The sequence below is a fragment of the Cyphomyrmex costatus genome, unplaced genomic scaffold, assembly GCF_001594065.2.
Source record: "Cyphomyrmex costatus isolate MS0001 unplaced genomic scaffold, Ccosl1.0 scaffold100, whole genome shotgun sequence".
Lineage (NCBI taxonomy): Eukaryota > Metazoa > Arthropoda > Insecta > Hymenoptera > Formicidae > Cyphomyrmex > Cyphomyrmex costatus.
The window spans coordinates 1,490,279-1,507,872 of NW_017274955.1; the positions used below are offsets into that span (position 1 = coordinate 1,490,279).

General features: G+C 38.9%; 1 protein-coding gene across 1 annotated transcript in view; it reads right to left on the reverse strand.

Moving 5' to 3' along the window:
• LOC108772227 (uncharacterized) overlaps window positions 1–17,594 on the reverse strand; it is a 102,422-nt gene that overhangs the window by 55,304 nt on the left and 29,524 nt on the right. The gene's annotated exons all lie outside the window — the stretch shown is intronic.

Consider the following 17,594-nt stretch of genomic DNA (forward strand, 5'->3'; position numbering starts at 1 on the left):
TGCAGCGATGGTGCCAGCAACGGTGTCAGCAACGGTGCCGGGAAAAGATACGGGAACTTCGTATTTCGTAGCTTTTTTCGCGCGATATTTTCGTACATCGGTATTTTCATCGCAATCAATCTTTCTTGCGATTGTAATTGCATGTGGCGTCTATTTATCATATCAATAATTATTGCGGTCCGCGACAAATATTTTTCAAATAATTTAATGGTGTTAACCGTCTTCGATATATAGTAAAGCATAAGAGACTTTCAATTAACTGATTCGCGCTTGTCAGATTTTTGTCCAAAGTATATTCACAATAATGGAGAACAAGTGTTAATCGTACCTACACAAATATCCTCGTAGTAAAACCGACAGCATCGGAAGTACGCAAACGGATACTGCGATTATTTTTATAATGCGCCAAGTTAGCACCTCCGGCAGGCTCAGCTCGGTTGCTATCGGGTTATATCCTACAATCCGGTTGTAGAAGCGACTCCGCGGCATCGAGCGGGATACAGACTGAGGGTAGCGATCGTAAAAGCCACTTCTATGACACTCACTGCCAAATGTCTTCATTATTTCGAGTTAAAATATTTACAGCTGCCCATAAAAATTCCATTAGGCACTGTTTGCTAGTAGGATAACCATCGCCCTCCAAGAGATGAGGCGTTCGAAGATGCTTTCGACGCACCTCGCCATAAATGACATCCAAATAGTTATAAAATAGGAAAGTATGCGGGCAACAAACATTGTACGCATCGTTTCGTGACGAATTAGCCACTAACAAGAACGATACAACGGTATATTAAACGACGCGTTCGACGAGAAGTTTTCGGAATATATAACTTAATCAGTTTTAAATGAATTTCTCCATGAACATCGTTGGATGGATGATTTGTGGACTGCTAAAGATTTTATAGTAGTCTATTAATTACACAGTGAAACGGAGGGAATGTAAAATACATGTTTCGATGAAAAGTATAACTAACAATTTAACTTTATTAAGTTGTTGAAATCATAACGTGTCAGAGAAATATGAATCTTGAATTCCTTGAATATAAATTCCTGTTTAATAGGAACAAGAATTATAAGGAGGATATATTGAGCATTATTTCAACATTTACCTCTTGATGGATTCTATAAACATCGCGTTCCGCGTATAACAAGACTTTCTTCACAATTTTCTCACGGTTTTTTTTTTTGCAAGTTGGCGGCGGTAGCATACGACAAACATCGTAACTTCAGGAACTTCCAAAGCAGGGAGTCATTGTTTAAAGATCGTCCGCGGTTTGTCGTCTAACTTCAGCTTGACGACATTTACATAGTGGCGCAAAAATGATATGCAGCTGCACTCGTGGGATTAGTTAAGATTTGAACTAACTAAGAGATAGAGATATACAGAAGAGTAGTCTCGTCATTTTTACACGATTTTGTTACAAAAAAAATACAAATATGTTATAAAACAATATAATAAAGTTAATGATGCAATAACATTTTCTGTAAAAATCTGACAAAGAGGAAGATCAAATAGTAAAATAACATTATTTTGTATTATGTTAACCAAACACTTGAGATTGGCACTATTTCACCATATATTTAGTAACTATTACCACATTTTTTCCAGTGTACGATAAGGAATAATGAACATGCTCATAATAATAAACGACCATGTATGCTATTCGAAAAATTCACCTGTCTAATAAATCAATAAAAGTCTTTGTGAGGTTAGAATGGCTCAATATTGTTTATGTTACAAATATTAACACGTAGAATAAAATAGCTTATCTCAATGTAGATTAAGGACCTTATAAAATTAGGAGAAAAACATAAAAAATAAAAAACTAACATACTTGCGTAATTTATATGATAAATTTCCGAAGTACATTCGTAAACGATTAGTTGCAACCAGAGAGAAACCTGAGAATGGACATTCTGGCTTTTTTCATGTACCAAATCTCATAGGATATTGTTCACATTTTCGTAAGATAAGAATGAATCATCAAAATTGATTATTCATCTTTGTATCCACGTATAGTATGGAAGAGGACCACAAAAACGTGGACATTACCCTATGAAATTTGGTACATGACAGTAGATGAAAAAAGTTAAGATATGTCTACTCTCAGGTTTTTTTCTGCAACACTGTCCTTTTAATAGATTTCGGAATACAGCCTGCTCACTGAGCGATTGGTTTTTGTTTATGGATTTATAAAAATCAATCATTCTGTGAGTAAGCTGTATTCCAAAAACCATTTGAAAAAAGTATTGCAATCTTTTAAGTCCCGACTGTACCATACATAAATTTAGTTTAAACTTCACAGCTGGAATGTCGTGAAGACAGATGCTCGTTGCAGAAATATAAAGGATGCTCATATTACCTGCAGTGCTCATAACACTCAATCCTATTCTACTTATATTTTATACATTTTGTTCAGGACGTTGAGTAAAATGCCAATTTTAGCCTAAGTAATGATAACCTCTCCTATATGCTTTTGTCTTACTTTTTAATGTGTTGAATTTGCGAATATTAGTTTCAAGCTGAACTAATAGAAAAATATTGAAAATTGTAATTAAAGGTCAGACTTTGACAAAGTTGTACTACTTGTAGTGCGATTTTCAACTATTCCTATCAGATCATGGTCAGTTTGAAAAATGATTGAGCACGTCAGAAATTACAAGAAAATATGCATAAAAAGGTTCCGCCATCGTTTATACTTTAAGCCAAAATACGATAATTTTACTCATCCTCCTTTGCACCAAAAGTTTTTTTTACGCTCTTGTGAGTCAAACAATTAATTGCATTATTAAATTTTCAAACGCGAATTTAAAAGATTGAAAAGAAATTGTTTTGAAAAGAGCTTAAATTAATATTTCTTTCATTTTTTCAACGAAATATTGCTAAATATATTGTTCTGCGCACTTATCGTTTAAAAATATTATAGCTAAGTATTATAGTTTGTAATAAATAACATCTTACGTAGATTTATCAAAAGATTTTGTTACATGCAAACGTGGAATGTTAACAGCAGCGAAATACCTATGGTGAATACTGAGAGCTACGTAAAGTCCGAGTGTGAAATATCGTAACGACGTGTTAAAACGAACTAATGTGCAGCGCACGTATCTCCCATGACACACCCGCTCCGTGAAGCCCGCGCTTCGAGGTTGCATTCGCTAATGCAACGAAAATGCGAGGCCTGAATCACGATACTTCGATATCTCAATGACAAAGAGTGGTAGATCAATTTTTAAACTAAAAAAATAACAGACAAAATCTTCTTTTTCCTTCTATTCGTCTCATGTCGGTATTTTTAGTATAACGCGACGTACATTTGAAGATAGAAAGTATAACGTGGAAAACGTGCGTGGGAAAGCAAGCGATGACAACCCGCTGCCTCGCCGCACGAAAACAGTAGCTCGCTTCTTGATTTCATCCGATATATCGTGTATCTTGAGATACCCGTGTAATTTACCGGTTTTAGTGAAGCTGCCTGGTTAACTATTTCGTTCCCGGGTGAGACAGGTTTCCGCGAGAAAGAAAGCCATAGGAAGACACAGAGATAGGACACCAGGAACTCATAGTAATCGCGTACAGCATAGTCATAAATTATCCAACGCGACCACGACTAAAATGAATTGACCTTCGAGGTCGCGAACGAAGTGCCGTCGCGAGACGAGAATAAAACCAGCGGCCTCTTCGCCGGATCGCTGTTAATTATTCCCGCGTTAAGACTTTAAGAAATTTCACCGAGCTGGGAATTTTTCCACGATCCCACGGACGAGATTAGAAGCGGACCGGTAAAGTTGCGTAATACACCACGCGATACAGGGATCGATCCAGCATCCATCTCTGACACAGCGGAAAACGACAATAGGACGCTTCCGCGCGCAACGCATTGTTCAAAGAGTGACCTAAAGATTCATCAGCACGAGTTCTCATGCATACATGTGAATCAACGTGTTTAATTAATATGGAAAAGTCGTAACGCGCACAGAAGAACACTGGCTAGCAATAGTATACTAAACTACTACATCGATAAAATCTAATCGACATTAAATTGTTCTTTTGCAAATGACAATTTTTAACATTTGATCAATATTATATTACTGATCAAATATTGTAAAAATTGATATTTGCGAAGAGCATTGCGTTACGCCCCAATAAGTGACACTTCAGATTAAAAGAATTTTGTACTGCATCCGCTACTCAAAGTCGTCGCTATTCAACTTTCCCTTTCATGCTCTTTTCCTTTTATTACCTTCCTTTTATAACAACGATGGATCGAGTCTCACGACTTTTCGATCGATCCGCTGAAAGCCGGATGCGGGCGCATACACGCGTGTTTCTTCCGCTCGCAGCCGGCCTCAGCAAGGCTGGCCCACTACCCACATTCACTTCGCTGGAGCAAAGCGAGTGCGGCGGCTCCGTGTGTGCATATGCGTGTACGCGCGTCGTACGTCCGCATCCGGGGTCGGGCCGACGCTTAATGAACGATCAAACCCGGTTCTACGCGTCGCGCAGCGCATAGCCCGTCATTACGAGCTACTGCGGCGAGAAACCTCGTTCCTTTTTGTCCTCTCCGTTTTCATACACGCTTGACTTTTCTCCCGCGACCTCGCATATAGCGAGCCGCTGAAATGAAAGATGACTCTATTTTTCCGCCACGTGCGCGAATCATCGCCGGGATCCTGGCAATCCTGCTGAGTCAAGTGATTTCAATATAGTACCGCGAGCGACCTCATCCCGTTTGCGAAATAAAAAAAAACGCTGTGAATTTTCATTTCTATCGCTAATGAAATATGTATTGTGTGCATTCAATGGAAACATGTCGCACCTCTGAATAATTATAAAATTATAATCATTAAGTATTTTCAACCATCGATTACAGAAACTAGACATTACAGTGATTAACATTGCCATGTAATTCACTTCTTCAAAGTAAATTAATAATTTATCTCCTTTGACAAAAATTTATGTTACATGACAACCAAGAGTGTATAACGTAAAATTATTTCAGAAGAAATGATAGTCAGTTATCGTTCTGAAAAGCATGCGATACCAGATCGTAACGTAGATAGGTGATATAATATACGTTACTGTCGCCATTAATTATCACTGGTTTACCGCAAGTTTATTGTCGTCTAATTTATAGCTCATAATAGATAACAACGATTGTAATTGACTTCAACGATATTTAAAGGTTGCAAGTGACAGTTCGAAGAGAAATCAAAATTATCAACGTTGATTAACTGCGATTTAATGTGGTCACTATCGACTATGATTACCTTTTGCTGAAATAACTTTTCTAAATTCGCGGAAAGTCGTGACTAACTTGATCGCTTACATGAGATATGACTTAAGTTATATAATAGTCGCTTCAAAGCAACTTAAATATTAATGAAAATCTTTTGGGGCGCAACATCAAATATCTTTTTTTCTCCCGCATCATAAAGAAACAGATTAAAAAAATGATATTACATCATGTGTCTCCCAAAAATTAAATAATTTCCTAAAAATAAAATAATAAATTATCAGGTAGAGATCTAGTTGATAAAACAAAATAAAAAAGTAGACGAGACTACCTTTAAAAAATATCATATAAACGCGCTATTTTTCATTGTGTCAGGGGATGGTCCTCTATAATTCCCGTATATACCACGACAAGGATAATACCTGTCGTCCATGACGACCTTTAAAGGCCGGACCGGCGCGGCGCGGCGAGCGCGAGAGACCGAGAAGAGGCAGGAAGAGATTACTGTCGCGGCGTTAACACGATCAACGCCGTCAGCAACCACGCGGTCGTTGCTGGATCTCCTCTCGGCCGCTGTAAACCCACCGTAAGTTATGCGCGACCGGGAGGGCCGTCTTGCGCGCCATTAAAGCGGGTTATGCCCATTTCAAGTGGAAAATCATAAGCACCGCAAATACGCCGTCATTACTGCAGACGCGCTACGAGCTCGCCACTTACTTTGTAATCATGACTAATGCATAATGTAGTAGCGACCGTGCCGCACACGCTCCTCGCTCCGTCTATGCACGCGACTCCATGTGTGCACGCGTGCGTACACCTACGCGTACGCGCGTGTGCGCACGCCGCCACCGAGTGCGATCTCGGTTGGCGGTTACGCGAGGGTGCCTCTGGAAATCAAGGTGGGTGATGGCACCCTCGTGAAAGGTATTCAGAACGTGCTCGCCACGACGCTATCACGCGGAATTGGATCTTGCGGTATCACATGAACCAAGGACAGATACGTAATCATTACGTGACACACGTAACATTCAAAACACGACGTTCAGCCATTTGGTGATGGCCAAGGACGACCGACATCGCCAATTCATTGCCGAATTTTATTTCTGCACATATGCGTGTCTTAATTAAACACAAGGAAGAGATTACCTTGGGATCAGGCGTGTATAAAGTGGCCCCTAAAATATTAATATAATATTATCGCACAAATATTAGTGATCATCTGAAGGCTATACTGAGCTTATTATAGATTGTTTAAAGAAGACATTAATAATATTGTATCAAAAATAAATGCAGTATAATAGAGTATGCTCAGTATAGCCTACCGTGTATCTAGTGACCCCACTTAAGAATCGTAAAAGCTAGATTCTCCCATTGTGCAAGAACTTTTCCTCTCGTTCGTCGAGCCTGTCCATCGATAACGGCCGCGGCTTCTAGTGAAACCACGTCTTTGTCCCTTCGATGCGTAACCTTGGTCGTGCAGAGAATGGTCGAAACAGCTGTTTCAAGTGGGAGGCCTCTCGCGAAACACAATGGCGTTCACGTGAGGCGCAAGCGTTTATTAGCCGACGCGACTCGAAGGGGAGGGGGAGGGTGAGCGAGAGGAGACGTAGCGATTTATAACCAGCAACATAAGTAGCAGCGGCACCAGCAACGGCCAAGAAACGGCGATAGCTGGGACTCACCATGGCACGGCTCGAAGGTCGCGTGACGTCGATACGATTGCGTCTTATTAGGAGTCACCGCGTGTTCGACTTTACGTAGGAACGCGATGCTTGTGCGCGCCGACGCATTCCTGCAACTAATTAGCTCTAGTTGTATTTGTCGGAACATTCGCGTGTAACGGCTGGAGAGAAGATCCATACGCCGCTTTCCAGACTCTTCTTCATCTTCTCTTGTCTATAGCTGCGCGTTTTCACGTGGTACTATACGGCTACGTGTACACTTTAGCGTGATTTATAGGTCCATTTCTCTCAGCCTCTCTCGTCATCCTACGCCTTCCTGCCGTTTCTTTTTCTCTCTACTTCCCCCCCCAAGGAAATTCGCTTGAAAAATAATGGTTATTAGAAATCCGTGAAATGATTTCTTCTTCCGTACACACGAAAATAAAATTTTCTACGCGCTGCAGCCAATCATTGGTTTGCTGAAAGTATATGTTTGCAGCGCAAAAGAATTTATCACAGTTATGTATTGGTTTCTCAGTAAAATAACGTATATATATATAAAACTAAAAATTTTCTGCCTTAACAATGTAATTAACGCAACAAAAGTACATATAATATAAGAATCATATTTAAACTAAATTCTTCACTAAAATCGCTCACTCGCGGCAGAATATTCGCAAAGCCACATAGAACGAAAGGCGCAGCATTATAAGATTTTTCACTTATAGTTTAATGAAAGATTCTTGGAAAGCACGAAATCGAACTCTACTATGAAAGTATAAATAAAATATATGTGTGTGTTTAGACAGTACAATTTTCGGTTATTATGTGTAAAATATCACTAAAAGTTTATTACATATATATCAAAGAATGTGTATTATAATATTATCAGAAACAAAAATTTGTGTCTATTATAGTGAAATTATGTGCATGTATTAATTAATTGTTGCAACGCGTTTCTACTGTCAAAGTATTTATTATGACTAAATTTTTATGATTTTTACCGCAACGTTTACAGCTAATTAAAATTAGCTACAGAGCAAAATTTTCAGCTTTAAGAATTTAATTTCTTAATTGCGGTACGATAACTTTTAACGAAGTTAAAAATAAAGTCCCTAATCAGTAGAGAAAGACTAAGGCATATCCTGTCACTTCCTGATCAAGCCCAAGTGAAAAATTCCCGAGTAGAGCATACCCTACCCTCCCTGATCAGGACCATTTGATACGTGGCGTTACAGCATTAGAGCCCTATTAAGGCACCAGATCCGTACCTGATCTGAAAGTAGGGCAAGCTGTGGGCCTGAGGAGAGCCCTACTAAAAGTTCTAATATAGTATAACGTATACGTTTCGACCCTCGTTTTGGGTCCTCTTCAAAAAAAGAACACCATCAAATCTGCTTTCGTAACATTATTTTGTTACGTCGCAATTGTGAAGATTCTGTCCTATCTTGTAAGAATGTTAACATCAATTTGGCAAAATTGCTATGGAAAAACGAAAAAAAAAAACAAACTAAAAAAACTATAACTAATTATGTTTAAAATTATTCTTGAAAAACAGACATCGTAAAGAAAAATCTTTTTTTTTTACCGTGTAAGCATGCCTAAGTTGTATTTCACGTAGAACAGCGAAAAACGATGTTTTTCTTTAATAACTTCCTGGCTAGGGGACTAGTATTTGTACACATATATACGTCATTTCTATTTGTCGACGCGTGCAAACGCTTATTTCACCACCAGAAAATTTTCAATACGATTTCCACGGAGAGTCACGTACGCGCACGTATTACGCGCTGTACCTTTTATCTCCTGTCTTTACGATCCGCCTATACGTTCCCCCTTTTCGTCTCCTTTGATGCGCGGTCTTTTATGGTCGCTCGTCAAGACATCGCGACGATGGTGACACTGTACGTCCGTCAGGATCGCGCACCTGCAAGGAGGTCAGGTTGCGCGACATTACACTCGGCCGCGAAAGCCTCTATTGAGAGGATAGCAGATGGATATACGCTAGCATTAATTTATACGCGCAGAGTGATATTTCTTGAAACTACCATCTTCATATACGATAATTCTCAACTTGAATTCATACGCGTAACTTTTTTACATAGATAAACAATTAAAACGCTCACTTTTATATATATTCGTTTAAAAAAGACAAATATCGATTTAAGAGAGATGATGACTCATTACACTTTAAGGTTAATACTATTAAATTTTATATCGATAAAAAATTCTTTTACGAGTCGTTGAAAAATATCAAGGGTATATAGAGGACCTACGATGCTTCCTCGCGATCCGTTGAATTTCTATCTGGTTCTCTCGCGTTCCCTTCGAAGTCAGAGCATCCGACGAGGACCCAGAGGCTTGGGGTACAAGAAGAAGATATTCTTCCTGCGGTTCGCCGCTTGTTCCGCCGGTGGCAACGGGCGAGCGGTGACCTCCGTACCCCACGGGAGCAAGGAAGACAGAAGGACTCGAGAAGAGAGCACACATCGAGAAAGGGGCGAGAGGGATAAGAAGAAAGAAGAGAAAGAGAGAAGGAGTCAAGGTGCGTTCCTGCGTGACGTAGCTTTCGCAGGCCATCACGCATATGTTACCCTCCGTGAGGGACACGTACGCGCTTACAATACGATCCGCGGGGTCATTCCACCGAGTCCTCTCGGACACCTCTTCAGCTTCACCGTCACCGCCATCGTCCCCGTTGTCATGAACTTTGTTCCACACGTTCCTCATTCGCTATTTTCTCTCAATTGGTATCCTCTCTAAAGCCATGTATTTCCTAACACGCACCCGCCTACACGATCATCATCATTCAATTACTTCAGAGGAAAATTTCTTTTCAAATCTTGAATCTTCTATTCAACGTCGTTCTCTTTTTATTTACAATTCTAGAAGATGACGAACCAAATAGAATGATTTTCACAGGCTTTGTGATTTTCTCCTCCCAAAAATAGAGTAAATAAACTTCGCAAATAAAATGTGAATGTATACATAAAAAAAAATGAAAATATTCTTACACACGCAAAGAAAATTGGTTAGTTTTTCTCTTGCAACGAGAAGAAATCTCACAAGATAAATCGAATTTACATGTCCAATACATGATGGAAATCTTCCATTGCATCGAGTCGTACGTCTTGGCACCGTTTCTCTTCGTAGCTCTCTGTCTTTTTTCTTCCAAGACACGTACGTTTAACAAGAGAGCGAAGCAGGTTGCGGGCGGATGACAAACAAAGAGCACCGTGACCTCGTCGCCTTGTGCGTAAGGTGCGATTAGCGCGAACGACTATCTCGCGCGTGCGAGCGAGCAAGCGAGTGAGCAAACGAGTCGTCGCGTCGGGTCGGTCGCAAAAGATGTGGGAGGAAGGCGAAGAGAAGGAAGCACGCGCTGATGAAGGAAGGATAAACGAAGGAAGGAAGAAGTCGGGTACGTAAGCCGACCAAAGGTCGAGTGCTGACCACGAGTCATCTCGATTGCGACAACTCGCGCTGCTGTTAACTTTTGCGTGTTTCGCTTCCAATCTCGCTGCGTTGTTCAAAATGTATAAAAGTGAGAATTCGAATTTGTCAAGAAAGATTGTGGACAAATGTAGAAAGTATAATATTGCAAAATTACAAAACGAAAAGAGAATAAGATATATATATATCTTTTTTTTATTATACTCGTATCTTTAATTATAATGATTTGGATTTATTTTTGAGAATCGATTAAAATCGATATACTGAAAGCTAAAAGATACGAACAGTTGAATGAATATTTTTGAAAAGGTATATAGATGAGACAGGTTATCGCGCGCAGATAAAAAAACTAAAAGATAACTACGCGCGCAATGAGCGATTAGCGTTAGATTATCTCACCTGCAAAGTCACCGAGAAGGTCAGAGCGTGACGATAGAAGAATAAGAAAAGAAGCGATGGACTGGAAGCGGGTACTTTACTCGATCAAAGGTCGAGTCTCGCGTATAACTTGCCGTGGCATCGATAAACGAGTTCCCTATCGCGCTTTCCATTTTCGCTCGCTGAAGATGGCATCTTGCCATATGGCGGATGAATGAGGCACATACGGGGAATTAACGTAAGAAGTTACCAACAGATAGGTAACAAATAACAAGGCTATTAAATTCCTATTATTCCGCGCTAAGAAGTGTTTTGTTGATAAGCACAGGAAAGAAAATACTTATACGAAGGAGTGGAACCGTAATGAGGCTAAAGGATGAACGGTTAAAAGCAATCGAATTGCAGAGGCTACAAAAAGTCAAAGTTAGCTATACGCGATGCGATACGGAAACCGCAAATCTATAGCGGTGATAATATCGTCTCTATCACGAGCGATTATCATCATTAATTAACGCGCTCTCGCAGCATCATCAGGTCGATTTTTCCTCTCTCGTGTCAGCCGTATATACATGCCGCTAATTGCCACGTGGCGCAGGTGACTAGAAGAACGGAACATCTCGACAATGAAGCTCAACAGGTTGCCAGCGGATAGCAGCGAGCTTGACTACTACCGTATGAGCGGTGCAATTAGCACGGACGATTCTTTCGCGTATAACATCATCGGGGAAAAAAACTTGCGAGGAAACGCGCATCCGCATGGAGAGTCTAAATCACTTCGTTGCCGCAAGTTCCACGTACGACAAAAAGGCGCGGTGGTTTCGCAAAACAAGATGCGGCTACGGAATAAATTAACGCGTTTCTAAGCGCATTGTTCATTGACGTATCGATCATTAGCATATTCCTCGTACAACTGTCATCCCTCGATATTACACAGCCTACACGCAGTTTTATAAAACGACGGTCCGGAGAATTTTGCGGAGGACTGTACGCTACCGAGTCTCGGCAAGCAGTTAGCATTAGGCACGATGACGAAGAAGGCCAGGGACTTGGTGAGATGATAGCGAGCGCGTTCGCTGACGGCTCGCATCGGTCACACCGCAGGTGACTCGTCGCTGTCGGAGCCTGGCCTCTGCCCGACCTACGTACCTGATTCTATCCAGTGTCCTTCTCTCTATAACTCCCGTTTTCTCCCTCGTGCAGAACGCAAGAGCTCTCCTAAACAACGAGGTCTCGAATGTCTTGTGTGCGTAGACAAATTTTTCAAATCTTTCTTACAAGAAAACAGGATAAAAAGATCGCCGGTAACCTGTTAATGTCGAAGAACATATATTACGCGTAGATACATAATTCTGCTTATAAAAATAAGAAAATTTTAAAATCTTGCGCAGAACACGAGAAAAATATGTAAACTATTGTTAATAAAAAAGAGCAAAGCTTTTTATGTACCTATATAAGAATTCTCGTCTTTTTCTTCGCATCTTTTGTTATAAATTCGCATTCACGCGATCGCTGATCACAGGCTGGATATATTGCGCGTATAAATTCCTAGTTGACACGGGAAAACGCTGCGCGCTCCGCCGTTCGAACGTCGGTGAACGTCGCCGAAGGACCTGCGACCTCTGTAAAGTTAATGATACGCGCGAGTGGATGATCCTTATATAGAGAGCGGCGGCAAAGGTAACCGCGTATATGTGTGCTCGTCAGCACGCATCATTTCGAGTGATGTATTACTCACCGAGTGTCATCAGAAAACGGTTATGTGACCCTGGATAACTCCCGACGGTCATACACTCGCGGCCACCTCGCGCGAATCGCGCGTATTTCGCGTCGCCATCGAGTATACATTTCGCTTCGTCAGCGTTAGGATCACAATTGATGCGGCTTCGCGAGCGATCGCGCGCCAGCTCAACCCTGCGAGAGCTTTATCTACGTGCGCGAGAATAAATAAAGCCGAACGGTACAACGTGTGTCTTTCACGTCCGGGGATTTTTATCCGTAGGATGAAGGAGTTGGGATATCGCCTTAAAGGGGCTCTTAACGAAGCCATAATACGCCGTAACCATAGACAAAATACGTAACGGTTATAGTTGAATGCCGATTCCCTTTATAATTTTACAATTCCCGTTCGTCACTTTTATCTATTGTAATTAACGTTTTATTCATTACCATTAGAATAATGTGGTAGAAAAATATGGTCTCCCCTAAAAAAACAATTTAGGAGAAGGGTTTGATTACATTAATTGGAATTGTAGTGAAAAATGGACAATTAATAAATCAGAATTTTATAGCTAAATCCATTATAATTTTAGTTGAAATAATCAGATTTTCGCAGTCATAATAACCAAAATTCTGATTAATATAATCAGAATCTACTGGTTCTTTCATTTTTAATCGGAAATTTTTCTCATTATATGTAGTATTATAGTAATTTTCCCAATCATTCTTTGCCAGGACAATTTCCATAAATATATTTGTTTGCAGCGTCTGAAAGGATTAGTAAAATTTAGACGAGAGGATGAAATATCAGATATTTTTTCGAAAGGATATCGCTGCTCCTTTTGTCTAAGAGAATTTCTCGGGTCAGGTCCCGAAAAACGTGACCGATCCCATCGATTACAGTTTCGTTCGACGATATCATAGCTTAGCTAATTAATCGCGAGCATGTCGCACGTACGTTCGCTTCTCGATGTAGGGGGATGTGCGCGGTCGTAGAACGACGGGCCACCCACGACAGGCCATATCGTCGACAAACGCAAATTAGCGACTTATCGTATCACTGAGGTCGTTAGGCTTCTCGGCCAGTTGAACTGTGCGAAACTCAAAGACCAGATTTCGTGATTATACGGTTTAAAAACTGTCGATAACCGTCGGCAGTGCTGAATGTTATAGAACTTCGTACATTCGCGAAGTACAAATTCTTTTTCCTGCTTCTGCCCAGACTCGAATAACACAAAGTCTAAAATTGTGAAATAAGACATCATCAAGTCGCTTCTTAGAAGACGTAAAAACATCTTATGACTCGAATTTAGACACTTTTTGTGTTATCTGGGGAGGGATGCCAAATCTCTTACAACTATAGAAATTAATTTCTCGAAACGAATTAATTAATTAATTACGAATATAATATTGTCCTTCCTCTAATTTCCGCACTAAATAGAAACATGAGATTTCTATCAAAGAAAGATAAATTTCTTTCAAAGAAATCATTATCATATATAAAGTTTCATTAATCGCTTCGTCAATATACTTGTCACATATTCGATATTCGTATTTGATTAATCGAGACCTATCCACGACACAAAAGGAAAAAGTTTGCAAACTGAGTGCTTCTGTAACGCGTGGGCGTGTAGATAACTGCAGAAGCGACTAAATCGATTTACTGTGTCGAAATCACACGGGCGTTGGTTCGTAAAATAAATCACGCGTAGTAAAGTGGAAAGACTGGTTCCTTTCGTAAGATTTCGGATACACCCGGTACAAAAGTTACCTGGGGCCGGGTCTCGAAATTCTCCCTGACCCGAGGAGAGAAGAGAGGTCCAAAGGTCGGCGGGCGAGGAATGTGTCGAGAGACCAGGTTATACTTCGCTAATGAACTTCTGCGCCTTCGGCGTGCTCCAGGTAACGATGCCAAGGAAAATCAGAATCATCGTCTCGACGCCTGTTTTCTATTACAAGGATCCGGCAAATAAAAGCTTAAGTCCAAGAGACTATAAGTTTTCAAATTCTAGCAATCTGTCAATTTTACCTGCCTCCCCCTCTTCCGTCATGCATACATTTGGAAAGCTCTCTACCTTCTTCGTAATATATTAACGATACGAGAGTGCGAAAGAAGAATCAGTAGATCTATCGGTAAACTCATAATTATGAAGTAAACAAACTAAATAAAAAAACAGCAATTGGTAATAAATTATTTAAATCTTTCAACTGCTTATTGGTACTTACATAAGAAATAAACAGATGTTTTTAAAATAATGTAATTTTAACCTCTAAGGAAAATCATTCATGCAAGCTACATAAAAAAAAAAAAACAGTTTTATCGTGAATTTCTCATCCAATGAGATCAAACGATCGAATGTCCGCTACGAAACAGATGTTCGATAAGAAACCCGTTAATCGGTAAATTTCAACGCGATACAATCATCAATATTATTTTTAATTACTGCAATGACGCAAGTCGTCTCATTATAGATACAGCAAAGACGCTTCATCAGATATAGATGTCTAATACTAGCGTGGTCACGTTTTGATATCGAGAGTCGATATCCATCGGAATGTACCAGCACGCCATTCAAATACATATAACGTACTTAGTGTCGATGAGAGAAACCAGCAATAGATCTAACATAAAATACACAAAGGAGAGAATGTTAGAAAAAACAGTCGATTTCTGCTTAAAAAGAATAAGTAAAAGAAGTAATGTAGATTTTACCTGATAGATGTAATAAAATTATTAAAAAATTCGTAACATCTGAGGTACATTTCAAAAATTAAGCATGATGTATTTATTAAAATTTCAATACATTCTTGTTTAATTCTCGAAAAATACTTTCCAAACGCATCAAGCTTTTTAATATAATTTTATCGTCCCCAAGAAATCAAAATTTATATAAAATACATTACTAAAACATTATTTTTTTTACTTATACCTTTTTAGGCAGATCAGCCCCTTTTTGACATCCTGCTTTACACATCTTCAAGATTAAATAAAAATAAAGTAGTTTCGTAGTCCTGATAAATCGAAATACACGATAAAGAACATTGTGTATTTGTGTTGGAAACGGTCTTCTTAACAGTTTGTGTTGAATTTTTTAACATACGCAAGTGTTAATTTAACATAATGTGATTACGTTTAAAGATTCTGTGTTAAATTGATATTTAATTTTCCTTAGGGTCATAATTTATAAGTAAATAATGAACACAAAAATAATATGTTTGAAAACGTAAATTCTAAAATAATGTGAAATACGTATCAATTTAATATATCATAAACATTAATTTTATATTAAAAAGATATATTTCCACACTTTATTCACAAATTGTGTAAACATGATCTTTTTTGTGATTATTTCTTTCACCCAGTATATCTGTGTTGTTTTTTAACATATTAATCTTGTATTAAATGAACAGAAAAATTTGAGTGCGAATCGTTTAGGACGGATATGAAATCAGTTATATTCGACACAAGTTTTCCAACTATATGTAAAATGCTTACATGAGTGGTTGTTAGAGCGTAAAAAGTCAAGTACAACATAGATTGTACTTAACTTTCACACTCAGAAGAACTCAAATCCAGAGTCAAAATATGTGTAGTTAATAATTCAAATTAAGTGTAATTAACTTCGTTGGTAATTATATTTCAATTGTTTACAAATTATATTTTATAATACATCTTATAAATACTCTAATCATTTATGCACTGATAACTGTGGAGACTCATATGAATATTTACTTATATTCAGTCTTCAAGATTACTTATAGTTGGTCAACACAAGAGAGAGAAGAGCGGTTACATAACGCGAATTCTCTCTCGATACTGGCAAGAAAAATCGTAGAGATTTTCCAGACGGCATTAGGCAAATGAAAACCCGAGCAATTAAATTCTCACTGGAAGGCAGACATATGTTACCACATGTCTGACGCGGCGGTCACGGTGATCGCGACCTCGAGATCGTTGATATCGCACATTACGCGACAAATCGTCGACGGCCTTCGTATGCGCAACTCTCTGTCGTAACGAGAGATTTGCCGATTTGTCCATTGTATCGGTGCATCGAGCCGCGTTAACCGCGTTCCAAGGCCCAATGACGTGGAATTTATTGCCAGGACGCGGACGTAAGCATCAGAGGTCGCAGGAAAAGAGATATGTTTATCGTCCGAGTGTTTCATTGAGCAGAAACAAAATTCAGACAAATTATTTGCTATTATTAGGAAAAAAAATATATTACTCTTTAGAATGTGTATTAAATTATTTTTTAAATTATTTTTGCTTTTACACTCGCAACATTGAATTTCCAAAGTTGAAAAAATGCAGAAAATTTCAGCAACATATTATGAGACGACTTTTCAAATTTTTTTCAGTAAAAAAGGGAAATTTTTTAAATTTTGTTGTAGATTATTTTATATTTTTGGAAAAACTAACGAGTCTGTCAAAAGTTAAAAAATTTATAAGTATATACAATATATTCTTTCTACATAGACGATCTTTTCGATGAGAAAAAGACTCTTCGTCGTGCAATAATACTTTACTTGCGTTTTCCACTATTTTTGTCCTCTGTGACTTTGTGAGAGGAAGCTATCGATCGAGAAGAAGATTTTCACTCGCTTATCTCGTCACGATGATCTGCCAACGGATACCGCGTGCCTTGACACGTAACAATGCATGCATGAATTAATAGTGGCCGTTGTTGCATTCATACTACTCCTCACTTACATGGGGATTTACATGTGTAACGTAAACTTGGGAGGTGTTGTTACACAGGGTGACATCGACATCTCCGTCTCTTCTCTCAACTTTGTTATCACAAATTTATTTTACATTAAAAATTAAAAAGATTAAAATTGAAAGCTTAATTGCAGAAATAAGACTTTTTGACTTTTTGAAGCATATTACATTGTAAAAACTATCAGAAACCACTAAGAGTTTATAAAATGTAACCGTGTACTTTTTCTTATATACGAATACAAAAATGAAAACGTTTAGTCAGTTCGATCTATTTTGAATTGCCGGTTCTGTTCATAAAATGTTGAATTCTATTGAAATTCTCTCCGCCAATTCGGCAGCGCATCGTATAATTTCTTGCGAATCCAATGCGTTAAACTCATCGTCGCAAATTCCGCGAAGTTCAAAACACTTCCGCGTGTTATT